General features: G+C 43.9%; 1 protein-coding gene across 4 annotated transcripts in view; it reads left to right on the top strand.

The window, feature by feature from the left end:
- Positions 1–2174: 2174 nt before the first annotated feature.
- The window catches only part of Flrt2 (fibronectin leucine rich transmembrane protein 2), an 89417-nt gene continuing 77079 nt past the window's right edge, over positions 2175–14512 (top strand). Inside the window, exon 1 of one of the 4 annotated variants that reach the window (XM_005321296.4) lies at positions 2175–2695. The gene's annotated coding sequence lies outside the window, so the exon portion shown is untranslated. Of the gene's footprint in view, positions 2696–5406; positions 6077–14512 lie in introns of those variants that run through there. The other 3 variants (XM_005321295.4, XM_078050658.1, XM_021723821.3) reach the window with 3 other exon arrangements.

A 14512-nucleotide genomic window follows, 5' to 3' on the forward strand; every position in this document is an offset into this window, starting at 1 on the left:
CATGGTTTTAGAAGACAGATACTGTGTTATTTTTGCTTTTGTCAAGTATTAAGAAGACAGGTCATTGAAGATGTGTGTGTATATATAGGGAATGACACAAGAAACACTTGAGGGAAGGTAAAGACTTTGAGGTGGCAATAAGATTTCTACTGAAACGAAATCTCTATTAAGGACTGAATTCTTCAGGATAAGTAATGAGATATCCTTCTGTTTTTGTTTTCTTTTTTAATCTCCCAGATTGTCATTTGTTTCTCTTCCATCTCCCTATCATTATGTATCAGTGATATTTTATCAATAAAAATAACATAATTATCACAATTTTGAGTTGGCAAAATTATTACACTTTAGATCCCCTGAATCACATTCCCTATTATTTTGCTTCTTCTAGTCACATTGCCATATGTTGTTAAAGCTGACTCAGGTCAGATGAATAAAATTTTTTTACAATGGTTCTCTTCACAAATTTGATGTGATCTTTTTTCACTACTTATCTTTCTTTGTCCTGATTACCACATCTGCACCAATAGCCTCTTGTAGGGAGAACACAGTCATAACATTGTTTGCTTATGATTTAGAAACAGCAGTAATTGCAAATACAATATCTGTACTTCTAAAACCATCCCCTCCCCCCTTCTCCAGCTCATTCATTTTTCAGCAGCAAAAGTGAGAAAGTAAAAGCTGTAAAGAGTTCCATCTTGCTTTCAAACAAAAATTTGTTTTTAAAGGGGAAATCATCATAAGGCCCTCACAGATCAACATTTAAAAGGAAGGACATCATGCAGGCTCTTATATACACTTACATAGGAAAATGGATGTTTAAAAGCTGGCAGATGTGTATATGTCCTAAAAGGCGGACTTTCTAGTTGATTCTGGAGCCCAAGGAGCTATCCCTATGCTTTGCTGCCACCTTGGCTAACTAGAAGGATTTACAACGGAATTCTCCACTGTAAGGGCTGGAAGCGGCTCGCACTGCCTCACCGGGCTGGCAGAGCTCAGAGAGGCATTTGAAGTGGTTATTACTATTTCCCCTGGCTTGGGTATGTTGCAGAGAGAAATTAGAACATCTATCCAGTGGAAAAGCACTCTGTCACTTTTGAAATAACTCAGTTTCAGCACGATCCACGATTACTCTCTGAAGACTTTTTAAAAGGCATCTTCCTTAGTCCAGAACGGAAACTCAGAAGGAGGTGATGTCCAAATGCGGATCTGAGGTTGCTCCCTGAGGTCCTGGCTCATTTGGGTGTGACGGTGACCGGAGCAGCGTTGTGCCAACATTTTTTTCTTGTCTGTTCGCATTCTGTCTTCAAGAGAAGACTGGCCTCCAACTCCGCTGAATTTCTTGAGCTGAGAACACTTAGTCAAAGCTGTTTATTGAATGCAAGGCAGAGGTATATTCTCTGTTTCACCTCTTCCAAAGCAGCTGGGAAAATATTGCGCTCAAAATCTTGGCGCTTAACACTGACCTGCTCTTTCAGTGCTGGCTGAGACCTTGATAATTTTTTTTTGCATCGTCATTCTTGTTTTTATTTCCCCTATTTGTTTCTTTCTAAGGCTAACTTCTGTCTCTGTGTCTATTCCTTCCCTTCTCCCCCTTTCTTTTTCTCTCTAATCTCCTTCCTTCCTTCATTCCCATTTCCCCATTAACTAATCAATCTCCTTCATCTCTTCCTCACAATCTTCTGGTGTCTTAATCCTCGTTATTTGAGTATGTCTTCATTATTGAGTATTTGTCATTTGTCTTACTCCAGCTCTAGATGGGTGGGAGGCAGCATTCCTTGAGGGTTCATTTAAATTTGGCCAGAGTGTCTCGCACACGCAATACAGTTAGGAGCTAGAGTTAGAATCAGCGACGAGTTCCAAATCTTCAAAGCTCAGCTAGTGAAGGAAATAATACGAGGGGCGGGGAACAGAAGTAGAGGAATAAAACCCAACTTTGCTGGCAACTTCCATAAATCCGGTAACTGGAAGCAAAAAATAGATTCCGAGGGCTGGGTCTGGTCCGGATGAAATGCTAGGGCTCCTTCCCATCCCTGAGTCTGGCGCTGGAAGCCCGTCACTGGCGTCTTGCCACGCGAGTGCCCCTAGACAGCAACACACCCACTGGAAACGCACGTGAACAAAGCTCTCGCCCTGGGAGCCGCCGCCTGCGGTTTCCTAGTCCATTCCAGCTTCTCCCGGGAGTGCAGGGCGCACACAGGGTTAAGTTAGTCCCCTCCCTGGTAGGAGGCAGAGCTGGGGGAGGGGAAAAGAAGCCTACAGTCTCTGGCTGCGTATCTTGTAGTTAGTTGTACGTTCAAAACCTGTCGCCTTCACTTGTGAGTTGGGCATCATCCATTGTCATCTCGGAGGAACTAGCGCTCGGAGGTAACAATCGTGGTGCTCGCAACCTTCGCGCCGAGGCGCTGAGCTTCCCCCGCTGGGGGTGCGCTTCTGGTCCTTCCACCCGGGAGTTTAGCGGCGGGGAGGTGGCACCTCCTCGCCCGCGACAGTGTCCACCGAGCCCCAGGACCAGGGTGGCAGTTCTCAACAATGGGCAGAAGGGACCTCGGCGGCGACCCCTAAAACAATACCATGCCCCGGGAGCCCTGCTGCTGCCGCGCCAGCTTCTTCCCTTTCCACCTCCCTGACCCTGTCGGATTCGGATGAGCCCACTGGGAGGAGACTCGGCCGCCAGGTAAAGAGACTGCGGTGCCAGGTGAAGTTTCTAATAGCCGCCCTAGCAGCCGCGAAGCGGGCGTCACGCTCTTTGGGGGAAGATATATTTATTTTTTAACTGGGGAGGGAGTCACCCTGATGGGATATTCTAGACTTTTTCCTTTACCTGGAGAGAAATTAGGCTCCCGACTTTAGGGACGTCTATCTGCAGGTCCAATCCACCTTCTTTAAGGAGTTTTGTAATGGCTCAGGGTCAAAAAGCAAAAATGATTGCCTGCTGGATGTATAGGTCTTAAATGAGGATTGCCAGACCCTTAAGCCTGCTGGAGTACAGCCTCCCATTTCGTCAGAAAGAATCTCTTAACTTCCACGATTAACAACCTCCTTTTCCATCTACTTTTAATGCTACCAGCGTTATTATCAAGTGGTTATATCTAAAGCCACCAGCCCGCTCCATTCCCTCAATCCAAGATCCTTTAGCCGCTAAGACGCAGCGGATACTAATTCGTTTTCTTTTCATTTGGGGAGAGGGGCTGCTTTTCCCCAAACCGAGTCTATCCTGAGCCCTTTTGGTTCTCTGGGGCTGGCGGTCACTCAGCTGGGGCCACTGCGCCTTCCTGAAGCGAAAGAAAGGGTGGCGAAGACTCCAGGCACAAGAATAGCTGAACTGTGATCGCGTTCTGGCGCCGCTTGCGTTGGACACAGAGATGGGGTGGGTAACGCCCCCAGGCGCTGAATGCAGGGACCTGAAGACCGATAGAGTGGCTGAAGCAAGGCCTAGCAAGCTGCCACCGGGTCGCTGCTAGAGCCCCAACCTCCTGGAAAGATCCTTCCGCCGCGCTGACCAGTCCAGTGCTCTCCCCTGCTCTTTCAGAGTCGGCATGGTCACTTCTCTTTCTTTGATAATTAGGCCCAAGATCAAGGTGCCGAGTTGAGACCCAGGCACTAAAGAGGATAAGGGAGCCCTCTGGGGAACAGGGTGACTGGAGCGGATTGAATCCACACTTGACTCCTGGAAAACTCCTGGAGCAGGTGAAACAGTTGCCGGTGGAGACTGAAGCCACCGCTGCTGTGGTCTCTGGCGCTTTGCTCCAGGAACCTCCCAGCAAGATGGCATTTACTGTTTCTCTGTGATTAGCTCCACCATCCTCTCCCCTTCCTCCCCTGGATAATTATTAGTTACACTCTGGGAGTTTGGGTAGAGGACAGGCTATGCATATCTAAGTTCAAGCGTTTTCTAGCCACCTTTGCATGATACAACAGAACAGCGACAGGCGCTCAAGCTTTCGAGTAGTGTGTATGAGTGTGTGTGCACGTGTGAGCGCGTGTGTCAACGTGTGCCTGGGTGGGTCCATGCGTGGCTTAGGAGACAAATCTGGCGTTTCTCCAAGTCGTCTTAACCTTACTTAGGCTTTCAAACACATAAAGGCAGTAGACACAACAGGGATGCGAAGGAAATAAAAACAATCGGAGAAGGGGTGCCAAGTGACTCAGGCTTTGAACTGAAGACAGGGAGTGCGGTCTCGCCTGGGCGCGTCCGGAAATCATCTCCAGCCGGTTACAGGCACCGCCCCCGTCCTACTCCAGAGCCCACGGAGCTAAGAGGATCCCTAGAGTGTTGGTCCGGGGTTAAACTTGCGGATTGCATCTCCCTTGGCCTCACTGACAGCGCGTCTAGGCGCAGCCCAGCGCTTGGCGCGGGCTCGTTCTCCCTCTTCTGTTCAGATTCAGCCTCTCTCCGGACTTGTTAAAACATGACAGCAACTTACTGGAGGCAGGAAGAGCAGCAATGAAACGAAGAGCAAACCAGATCCCGTCCCCTGTTCCGCACCTCGCAAAGAAAAAGACATACCCCTCGGTTTTCTCAGATTATTCTTTACTTACTCTTTGCAAAGAGATTGAGAATTGGAAATGCTATTTATATACAAATTAGGTTTCTTTTGCTGTCCAGTCTGTCTCTAAAGTCTTTGAGGCTGAATTTTGGCTGTCCACTGAAATCTGTGGGGAAATTGACCCACTCCCACCCCACCAGCTGCAGCCAGGGTAATACGAGAAAGTAGAGGTGTTTAAAATGGTCATATCAAACTCTAGTTTATTCCCCAATTAAAGTTTAAAAAGGTCCGGAATGAAGGAACCTGTAATGGGGTGGAGATGGGGGTGGGGCAAATCATCAAGGTTGCCTGCATTTGAAATAACGCCATTTTGGTTCAGAGGCTTGCTATATTTTTACCCTCAAATCTCAGGTTTCGATCCTTTCTCGGAATCAAAGTAATAGATCCTCTCTCCTGGAAGTACAGCATTAGGCGACTTGGGGGAAATCGCCTTTCAGGGTTCAGACGCTGGAAATATTTCTAAAAACTGTGGGTAGGGAGGGCATGTGCATCGTAGAAAACCCAGAGGCAGCGTGCAGGGTCAAGGTGGTATCCGCGGGGTTAGCCCCAATGCTCTGGAACTCTCTCCAGGAAGGAGAGGGTTAAAATTCGAGTCAGACTTTGCCTCTTGGAAAGCTTTGGGTAGCAGCCGCTCCTCCCCAGCATTCTTTAAACCAGAAAAGTGGGAGGGACTCCGCGAGAGAGGAAGAGAAAGGGAGGGAGTGAAAGAGGGCTTTAGGAGGGGACAGCGCGCCAGAGCGCGAGGGACGGAGGGAGAGGAGGAGCGCGGGAGCCGCGGAGGCGATCCCGCGAATTCATTACTGTAAACATCTCCCGGGGGTGTCAGCAGGGGTGGGGGTGGAGGCCTCAGCGCCTACATTAGCCAGACCGCCTCAGATTGAGGCAGCAGTTTGGTCAGAGCAGCCTCCACATCCGCGCTGGGCGGGCGCAGCACTTGGAGCGAGCCCCGCGCCCGCCCCCGCGCAGATCCGCTCGCAGTTCCGCGGAGTCCGCACACACGCGTCGGAGGAGCGCCCGCCTGGCTCTTCCGCCGACCCCCGGGGTTCTCGGTCTCCCAGGAGTCCGGGTGCCTCCTGGCCGTTTTCCACCGCTTTCACCGCCCGCCCTACTTTTTTCGGGGTTCCTTGGCTTAGCCGAGGCAGTGAGAAGGAAGGCAGAGGAGGAGAGGAGGCGGGAGCCAGGGCGGCCCGAGCCGAGAGAAAGTGGCATGCCCGAGCCCTGGAGGCGGAGGTGGCGGAGGACGGGGGAAGACGATGCCGCGCATCCGTAGGGGAAGTAGGCGAGAGCGAGCGAGGCGAGTGGGGCGCCCGGGCGCCTACAGGCTGCGGGGAGGCGCGCATCGCTCTGAGGCTCCGGCCTCCGCTCCCCCGTGCCCCGACGCTGCAGGCGACAGGGCTCGGCTCCAGCAGCCTCCGCCGTCGCCGCCGCCGCCACCCGGAGGACTAAGCAAAAGTTTGGATCTTGGGGAGGGCGCAGCGCTGAGCGGGATTACCACCAGGGTTGGAAGGAGACCTCGAGAACCTTCGCAGGTAAAGCATTTCCCCAGCCTTCTCTTTCTGTACCCCTCTGCTTTCCCTCAGACCCTTTCCTAGCGCTCGCCAGGTTTGGGTCAAAGTGAGAGGGAGATGAAGTTCAAGATGCCGGGGATGGGTACCTAGCGCTAGGATCTTACATGTGCCCGATGGGCAGCTGTGCCAGGCGCAAATGCCCCTGGGAGTGAATGATAACCCTCAGCCCCAGATGGTGTCTCATCTTGTATGGCTCTTTGGAAATCTGGAAAGTGAATCCAGGGGCTTTTAGTATTCCTCAATCCAGGGAAATGATTGATGGATTTCACTTACCCCGACCCGCTCTCCCTCTCACCCCTATTTAGCATCTTTAAAAAAAGAAAGAAAGAAAGAAATTCAAGCCCACTCTAATTTGCCTGCTTGGTTTTGCTTGCTCAGAACAACCAATATGGGGAGGTGTGTGCAAATTGACTGCAAAGAGGCAAAAAATCTTTCCCTTTTGACATCCCTGGAGTCCTCCCCTCTTCCATTCACCTTCTGGCGTCATATAATAGGAACTTTAGAACTCACATTTTCATTGAGGGGGCTAAGATGAAATGGGTTAGCTTTTGGAAATGTGAATTTTCAGTATGTGTGTGTGTGTGTGTGTGTGTGTGTGTGTATGCTGTCTGTCTGTCTCTCTGTCTTAGAGGGAGAGGGTTCCTGGTTGCAGAGCGGCCAGTTTCCCCCACTCCCCTCTTAATGGCCTGACGCACGATGGTGCCAGGGAATTGAGTGGCCGCGTGGGTGCACTGAGGCTGTGGGCCCAAGAGAAGGTAGTCATGTCTCTGGAACAGTGGCTGGCCTTACTTAAGCTGAGAAAATAGCTGCCATTCATTTTCAGAGCCAAAAGATTCCAGCTCCAACTTCTCAATGCCTACTTCAAACCCCCCATAGAGTTTTGAGTTGGAAAGCACCTCAACGTTTGCTGCTGCTATCGTCTTTATTATGATGATCATTATTAATTCACCTGGAAACTCATCATGCTTTCTCCTTTGAATGGAAAACAGTCTCTACGAGCTTTTGATTAATTTTAATGGAGGGAATCTCATGTAAAGCTTACTGTAAGCTAATCAAGTAAGTGCAAGGCACAAATCCGTGTAAATGCAGGAGTGCAAGGTGCTGATTAGATTTCTTTACATGCTGCATTTGCTATGCAAAGCCTCTTCTAAATGGGAGCTATTGCTCCCCATTCAGCTGGGAGGCTCTTTAATCACACAGGGTTTCAGGGAGCTTTGGAGCATGTCCACTGCTTACAGGCTTATTGCTAAATTTATTATGTCTAACTTCCCCCAGCCAAAAGCTAATATGAAGGCTAGCTCCCATATCGTGACTTAGATTGTCTATAGACTTAACTGGTATGACCTTATTAAATCTCTAGTGAAAGGATCCCCCAAACATTTGAGGTAAATAGAATGTAGGTTGGCATCTGTCCAGGGATATATTTAGTTGTTGTATGAATGTAAAAATTTAGGTCAGTGTCTGAAATGTTAGAACTGGATTATTATTATTATTTCAATCTCTAAGCAACATGTGCCAGATAGGGATGATCGGCAGGTTACCATATTGCAAGAGAATCAATGTTTGGATGATAAATATACATGCCAAGAAAAGTTGCTTTTTCCCACAAAATATTATTACTCCGAAAAACACAACTTCTCTTCCAGCTCTCCTGGAAAACCTGTAACAAGATAGGGTTAAACTATCTAATTTTTTAATAATCACTGATGACAGTTGCAGCACCATACTATCACATTGAGTTGCAAATATCTGTGACTGGGGGAGGTTGGAAGATGGGATTTTAAACATGATTCCATGTCTCTGCCAGTAGGTATATGAAATTGTAAAAAGAATTGGACTAGGTATACTGTAACAGAACCCATTACAAACCTAGCATAGAAAGAATGCTAGTTTTAAAAAAAATTGCTGTGTCCTAGCACTTTGATAGTTTCATTGCATTTTTAGAAATTCCAGGTGATGCTTTTAACAAAAGAAAGTAGATTCCCAAATTACAACATGCTGGGATATATACCCTGGGGTCCCCAGGTTTTTCCTGTATACCAGGCTTCTTGATGTGATCTTATCCTAGTGTGACTTCAACCGGCTGGATCTAATTTGAACCCTCTCTGATGCCCTATTACATTTATATTCTGGCTTGCTGGAGAGTTTGATTTAGGATTTATACGTGTCTCCCTAAATCAACTTTATATTTTCCCAGTTTGAACCTGGGGTTTCAGGAAAGGCTCAAGTATGTCTGATTCTTGGAGCCTTATTCTGTAGAGACTCAGTGTGAGCATCTAATCTAGTTTGACTCTTCAGCTCCTTACTTTATCAGGAAGAATTGCTGCTTCTGCGATCAGCAGCTTCTGAAGTTAAAAAACTGCCAGGGTGCCAAGCGGCTTTAGGTTTTGCTCTCTGTTTAGAAGATTCAAGAAAGGTCAAGGTGATGAAATATTATTTGAATTCAGGTCACACCTTTCTGGATAATCGTCTTTTGGTATCTTTTCTTTATTTTTAATTCAAGTTCATTTTTCACTAGATTGCTTTAATAACTATGTGGTTTCTGCCACAGTGATTCAAATCCAGTCCATTAGTGACCTCTATCTGCGAGAAGTGAATACTCATTGTTTTTCTTCTTCTCTTCAGTCTGCAGATGTGGGGAGGAAACCCACGTTTCCTAGTTCTTTCTGAATGTTTCAGTTTTTCTAATGTGATTTTTCTAATACAGAGTTCAGTATAGCTAATGATATTGAGTAGCAGCAATACAAATATGATGGACTAATACGGAGTCCACTAAATGGTTATTCCATAGAGCACTGACAATATGATCAACATAAATAAAACCTTAGTGCTGTCCATTGCCAGTAAGAGGATTGTATGGCCGGGTAGACTGTTGTTTTGGGACTCACAGTGCTGCTGCATATAAGTGAAATTTTATTGTCCCTAAGTGCTTACATAACAAGGGAAACTTGAGACCAGCCCAGAACATATATGTGGTAACTAGACTTCATAGTAGCCGTATGTATGTCTTTAAATTCAGTCTGCTTCTGCTGTGAACTTGTGGTACAGATCAAGGACAAAGTAGAGTGTGAGAAGAGTATTTATAAACAGATGGTCCTTTTAAGGAGACTTTTAAAAATCGGATTCCAAATCCTGCTTTGTCTTTGGAGGGTTTTCCGATCGAATTTTCAATTCTAGTTGATTATTCTAAATGCTAGCTGAAGACAAAGTTTACTGAATTTCTAGGGTGGGCGGATACCATTATCTGACATTTTCCAGATGGTTTTTGATGTAGTGGTATTTGGGGAGATGGAATTTTTAGGAGGTTTTCTTTCTTTTCCCTTGGGCAGGTTTTTTACGCAGAAGACATTTTTAAAGACCAATTATTGTTATTATTGAAGTTAAGCAACCCTTCTAGTACCTCCGCCAACTTTCTTGCCTTTCCTGCCTGCCACAGTTCTTTGCTTTTGTGAAATTATATTTTTCTTCCAAGACTATATTGTTGGAGAGAGGAGCAGGAGTGTTGCTCCTTTCAGTAATAAGCTACCTCTAATTAAGTATCTGTTTATAGTAACGTGCACACGTACATTGCACACTTACACGCGTGCGTGCGCACATCGCACACTCACACACACAGGCATGCACTCACACACACATGCATGCGTGCGCACGTACACACACACACACACACACACACACACACACACACCCCAAAAGCCATTTTCAGACAAAAATTCTCTTCAAATTTTTAAGTATGTTCCTTTTTTAAGGGCTATGACACAAATATTGTAATAAAAATATCCTGTGTTCTGATGAATACAGAGACTTATTTCAGTCGGGTGAAACAGTAAAACACTGTATTACCAAAATAATCAGTGGTATTTTGAGTACATGGTCAAAATCTGTTAGAAACTTTATTTCCCCCCTCCTCCCTTGGTGAATTTCTCATCCACTGGTCTTTTTGGTTTTCTTTGATTCCTTCTACTGTGGCTCTTTGAAGTGATTGAAAATTAAACAGTAGCTACTTTTTAGGGAAATTCATCATGCTATGTTCAGGATTCCAGAGGAGTTAATGATGCAGAAAAAGTCCTGTAAAACATCTTTCTAAAAGAAGTCCTTCTCTTGCAGGCTTCCCACTTACTGGCCTCCCGTACCATTTGCAGTGAATTGGAACTCCATTATTTATTTATTTTTCAAATACCGCCTCTAACTTAATTTAATGTGGGATGTGTTTCTGCAAAAGTGTGTAGTGCCATGTGTCCCGATTCACCTGAACAAAGCAGTGTCATTGTTACCGATCTGCAGTAAGGGAAGGTCAAAGAAAAAAATCCTGATATAATTTGGGAAGTCAAAAGGCCACATTCATGGTTCTCAAACACTGCTCACTTATTCTGCTAATACCTAGGAAGGCCATACTTTTTCTGGCAGCTTAATGGTTAAAGATCTCAGCCCTTTTTTGAGGCATTCACAAAATAAATCTGTGGAGCTGCTAACCATTAGGTGTTCATTAGATCTGAATTTTTTTTTAACATTTTTTATTTTTTCCCTTACTTTCTTCTCAGGTTGCTTTTAAGGGAATGTGCAAGAAACTTGGAAAAAGGTCTTCTGTTCTCCTCAGTCCACAGCTCATATTGTTGTATTTCAGTTCCCTTTATTAGAGCTTTCAAGATACAGATAAAAGAATCTCCCATATGAACCTTTTAAGAACCTGAGGGCTTTGGGATTTAAACCCACTGAAAAATATCAGGTCCCAAAGTTCATAGATGCTATTAGGCCTCAGAACACTGAAACTACCTTTAAAGGGGAGTAAAAGAGCAGAAGTTCCTAAAATCAGTTCACGAATAGACTGTCCATTGAAGTCACCAGAGGTCATGTGGCTGGATGGAAAACACTGAACACATATCAGTCCTGAAATAGGTTCACATGTTGGTGTCACTCTCAGCCCCAGCTGCCTAGGAGTGTCACTTTCATGAGACTCCAGTGTCAAAACAGTCTCTGTGCTAGTTTTCTCTCCTACTTTGCTCCCACAGTTGGACTCAAATAATTAGACAGAAATAATGCAGGGAATTGTGATTCTTAACCACAACATGGGATAAAGAGAAGATGAATTGTAATTCGTGACATATATATTAGATAAAGGGGAGGTGAGAGATGAAGGCAAATAGTTTGGATAAGTATGGGCCACAGAGGTTCCAGGGAACTCTTTTTAAGACAGATTTAAAAATACTTTCATATACTCTTTATAACCCAGTGCTTATGTTTTCCACTTCTCACACAAGCAACTTCACTTATATCTTCCATTTGACTCTGTGAGTTGGTACAAGAAAGCCCTATCTGCCTGACTTCCAACTGGGTTGCTGGAGCCACAAAGAAGCTAAGGGCTATCTGACTGCACAGACTTTGATAACTAACACTTATTTTACTTTTTTATTACAAAGATATAGAGTTCTCAAGATACAGTTTTACAGTTTAGAAGTTTCATTCTTTTTTTTTTTTTTTGTACGGAAGATTGAACCCAGGAGTGCTTAACCACTGAGCCACATCCCCAGCCCTTTTTATTTTATTTTATTATTATTACTTTTTTTTTTTGAGACAAGGTCTTGCTCAGTTGCTTAGGGCCTCATAAATTGCTGAGCCTGACTTTGAATTTGGGATCCTCCTGCCTCAGCCTTCCAAGCCTCTGGAAAAAAGCTTCATTCTTTATATACTTACCCCAAAGAATCAGAGTTGGCTACTTTTATTAAAATAGTAGAAAATATTGCAATCATAGAAATGTTTAGATTTAAAAATAGTAGCATTTAACTCTTTCTCAAACATTGTATTTTATATTAGAATACAGGTTTGCCTCTTCTGAATAATTTTATGATGCAGGTATTTGACTTTTTTTTTAATTGGTTGTTCAAAACATTTCAATGCTGTTGACATATCATATTTCTTACATTTGATTCAAGCGGGTTATGAACTCCCATTTTTACCACGTATGCAGATTGTAGATTCACATTGGTGAGGAGGGAAAAATAGGAAATTGTTTTAGAGGAAAGAAAAGAAAATCTGCATTTTCATGTCAGCACATCCTTCCTTTATTCGACCTTGTATGAATTGCTTAATCTCCAGGAGACTTAATTTCCCCTTTGCAGAGTTCAACAGAGTTGTTGAGGGTCAAATAAGATTAATGTGTGTGAAAATGCCTTAGTAACAATGCAAACTCTTATTCTCAAAAGCAGGCCTCATTCAGGTTGATGGTGTTTATCATTCCGTGATTGTCTTGTGCTAAAACAGGCTCAGCTTTATCTAATTAGGATTATAACCTCAACCCAGTACTTGCCCTTCAGGAGCTTTTGTTCTTGTGGGTGGTGTTTTCCTCAATTTGTAACTTGTCTGGTGGCCCTTGGCATCATTTTTTTTTTTTTCTATTCATTCAATGCTGGGTACTCTCCTTCTGCGAGTTTGCTCTATTTTGTTGCAGGCATCCTTTCCAAGGATAAAGGGCAATTAGGGTGAGTTGAGTTCAAGGGCCAAACTTTCCTTCTTGAAGCTTTGGCTTGTTGATGGAAACCAAATTCGTCAAGGATGGATTTCATGGAGGATCTTATTTTGAATCAAACCATTAACATTCCCTGAAGCTTATTTTTCTTTTTGACCAAGTTTGAACTTTAGCCATTCAAGTTACCTTTTGTAAAAGCAGTGTCATTAGTAGAAACTATGATGATTAAAAAAAAAATTATCTTGCAAAATAAACCAGACTAGTACCAAAAGACCACCACTTTGGCAAATTTCTTTCATTTCATTTAGCAGTAAATGGAAAGATAAGATTTATTATAATTCCAACATATATGCCAAAGCTAGGCCTTATTTTGATGTTGTTACTGTCACTAAATCCTGGTAGCCCAATTCTTTACAATTTATTTCTGTGTATTTTGTTCAGTTGTATTTTTACAATTGTCAGATCTGAGACATTTTTAATTTTGAGTGTTCCAAATGTAGTCTTGCTTAACGTTGCTAATTTGCTTATATTGAAGTGTTTGTAAATGTTAGTTTTTAATTATTTTATTGTTGTTTTGTTGAAGGCTTCAGAAACACATGCACTTGTAAAATGTGAATTTATAAAATATATGATCATGATTAGATCATGATTCTTGGTCAGAATGCATGTTTACTCAGTAATTTGAAATATAAATCTGTAATTAACAGTGTTCTTTACCATTTCTGATTTGCTATTTGCCAAAGTTCTGAAGCTTGCTTTTCTTTTTCAAGTTAACTAATTTTTTTTTGTAATACGTTGTAAAGTGCATGGCCATAGAAATACATTTTAACATGGAAAATTACAGAGTTTGGTCAAATTAATCTAAGTTCCTTTTGTTCCACCAGTGTTGAATGCTATGATAATATTTTTTAAAAGACAGTGTTTCTATTACTTTGAAGAGTTCTACCCAATGAAGTGAGAAGAATCTGTAGGCAACTGTTTGGGGAAATAGTATGTGTGTATATCTTTGAAATGCACAAATCCAAGAGTTCAGTACTATGAGGAGGGACTGCTGTTTGACCCCAAACAGAGGTGCTGCTAATTTAGCCCACATCTCCTTGCTTGTCATAAAATAATGAAATAAGCCAAATTTTAATTGAAGATTTTTTCCTCTAAATAGGCTGTAGGCAATGTAAATGGAGAAAAACATGAAGTTATATCAGAAATGATACTTTTGTGTGAGGAGCCTGGTCCTCGTGTTGGAGATGTCCTTCTTGTAGAATTGGGAGCCATACACCACATGGTGAAGAGAGCTTCGGCTTTCATTGAAGAGACCATGTGTGGCACTTAGCATGCACCAGGCAGGGACTCCAGTCATGGATGACCTGGGCTAGACAGGAGAGTCTGCACATAGTGAGCAGGAGGCTGCTGAGCAGTGAGGAGACACAAAACCTAATTCCGTGGCAGTTTCATACATGATTGAAGACATCAACACTGATAGTGTGCCAGGAATTCACAGGATTAGTGCAAAGAACTCTGCCTTTGAAGAGGGATCCTCCAGGTTCCAGTGCTAGCTGGAAGTCTATTTCATTTTATAAACAGGACCCCCAATTTAAATGTCTCTTAGTCTTTGCCATTTCAAATAGAAAGTAGGCATGGCTGGGGCTGTAGCTCAGCAGTAGAGCGCTGGCTTGGCATGCATGAGGTAGGGGAGGATGGAAACAAGGCTCCTCTCAGGAGGGGATTCAGAAAGCGAGGTCAGCAAGGATCTGCCTAACTTGGACTTTTTTGTTCCCTGAAAGCACAATTGTTGTTAATTAAGAGGTTTGTCCCCATGCACTATAACTCGCAGAAATGTACCTAATGCTGATGACCAGTGCCTGAAGCCTGCAAGGAGTCCTATGTCTAGACTGGGACTCAGAGCATAGTGAGCTGTGGTTATGACGTCTCTGCCA

The sequence above is a fragment of the Ictidomys tridecemlineatus genome, chromosome 5 (genome assembly GCF_052094955.1).
Source record: "Ictidomys tridecemlineatus isolate mIctTri1 chromosome 5, mIctTri1.hap1, whole genome shotgun sequence".
Lineage (NCBI taxonomy): Eukaryota > Metazoa > Chordata > Mammalia > Rodentia > Sciuridae > Ictidomys > Ictidomys tridecemlineatus.